The sequence below is a fragment of the Austrofundulus limnaeus genome, unplaced genomic scaffold (genome assembly GCF_001266775.1).
Source record: "Austrofundulus limnaeus strain Quisiro unplaced genomic scaffold, Austrofundulus_limnaeus-1.0 Scaffold83, whole genome shotgun sequence".
NCBI classification, from domain to species: domain Eukaryota; kingdom Metazoa; phylum Chordata; class Actinopteri; order Cyprinodontiformes; family Rivulidae; genus Austrofundulus; species Austrofundulus limnaeus.
In genome coordinates, this window is record NW_013952485.1 from 1,748,908 (window position 1) to 1,750,648 (window position 1,741).

The window sequence follows — 1,741 nt, forward strand, 5'->3', positions numbered from 1 at the left end:
TGTCCCCCTCCTACAGTGCTGCTATTGTCAGTATCACTCCACCCCCTGTTAACAATAAGTGTTAATTAGGTGTGAACGATAGCCATGTGATGTATCAGTCACATTGAGGCAGGGCTTAAAAGCCTGAATTTTGCCTGAAACTCTGACTGCAGAAGTCTCTTGGAGGAGAGACGAAATGTTTCATTAGAGAAGAACCCGTCTAGAAGACCTATACAATTTTTTTCCTTTTGATTTTTTACCTGGATTACTGAGATGTATCAGGACATGCCCACAATGGTTTCCACCACGGAGGAAATGTGCCATTCATGGCCTTTTTTAACTGGTTCAAAAAATGACTTGTTGAGATTTGATAGAGGAGGTCGGTGGTGAATTTAAATCTTCTGCAGCTGTTGTCACAATATGTGATGATGCACAGAATCACAAGTCCAAGTCTGAACAGTGTCACAGGGTGTAAACACAAAACTATGCATTATCTGCAGCATTGTTCACAAAAATGGCACCATTGATGTGTTAAAATATACATACAGTAGGCACACTTCACGATATTGTAGACCATTAGGGAATACATTAAGCAAGTACTTTTTTTAAGCAAGTACTTTAACTTTTAATACTTTAAATATTTTTAAAAGCAAGTACTTTACTTAAGTAAAATGTTAATGTGATACTTTTACTTTTACTAGAGTACATTCTTGTCTGTTTATCTGTACTTTCACTTATGTACAGTGTTTGAGTACTTTCTCCACCACTGAATGTTAGTCATTGTTACAAAGGCATTATTCAGCTAAACTGTCCCGCTGACAGTTCAGCTTTAGAGAGCGCAGCTGGGACCAGACTAATCCCTTTGGAAAGTTCCCCCACTCTGAGCTTGGCGATTTTTTTTTTTTTTTAACTAAGCACAGTCAAACATTTTAGTCCGAAAGAAAGTAAAACGCTTCGTTACACTTACCTGTGAGAGAAGTTTGTTTCTGGAGATGCTGTCCCCTCTACTTGTTCCACCATGGCAGACGCAGAGAGCCAAAAATACTGCTTTTACTTTTCAGCTCAAGCTGTTGCACTGACCTACCACAGGGGTTCGCACCATTTATGCGCCGGCGCACTGGGTGGGTGGAGTTTTGAAACAAATTCTGGCCAGTTCATTAACAAGAACAGTTTCTAACGCTTTTCTACATAATGACTGTTAACGCTCCCGGCCTTTGGTGAAGTATAGATACACATCTCACACCACACACATCTTTCTTTGCTATTATTGGCATTTTTAGTCGAGATTTGCAACGGCAGATCGGTAAGGAGCGGACCCAGTGACGTTTGTTTCCGGAAGCGAGAAGGAAACTGGGTCACGTGACGACAAAAACTAGGTCAGGTCTATAAACAATGAATACGTAGTAAAAGCCTCGTTGTGTAGGTCCGCTGCTGTGACAAGGCTGTGCGTCCGCCATATTGGAGGTGGCACCGCTGCGTTGTGAACTACTACAANTGAAGTTAACTGTTTAAGTTAGCTCACATGTTATCTGTACGAGCAATACAGTGGCTGCTGTTTGATGGAGCTGCTCACAACAGATCTTGATACAGGTTGTGACTGTTATGATAACTTTATGACTTAATCCTCATATTACTATGACTTTTATTCTAGTAAAACACATTATATAAATAAAAAAATTCCCTTCTCACCCTCCGCAGGTGGTCTCTTTCATCCTCTGAGCTCGGGTCCTCTACCAGAGGCCTGGGAGCTTGAGGGTTCTGC

At 41.2% G+C, this 1,741-nt stretch overlaps 1 protein-coding gene across 3 annotated transcripts in view; it reads right to left on the bottom strand.

The window, feature by feature from the left end:
- LOC106519853 (RCC1 and BTB domain-containing protein 1) overlaps nucleotides 1-1,069 on the bottom strand; it is a gene marked incomplete at its 3' end in the record, with an annotated part of 5,656 nt that extends 4,587 nt beyond the window's left edge. For all 3 annotated transcript variants that reach the window (XM_014011694.1, XM_014011693.1, XM_014011692.1), the window contains 1 exon segment: nucleotides 947-1,069.
- Between the last annotated feature and the right edge of the window lie 672 nt (nucleotides 1,070-1,741).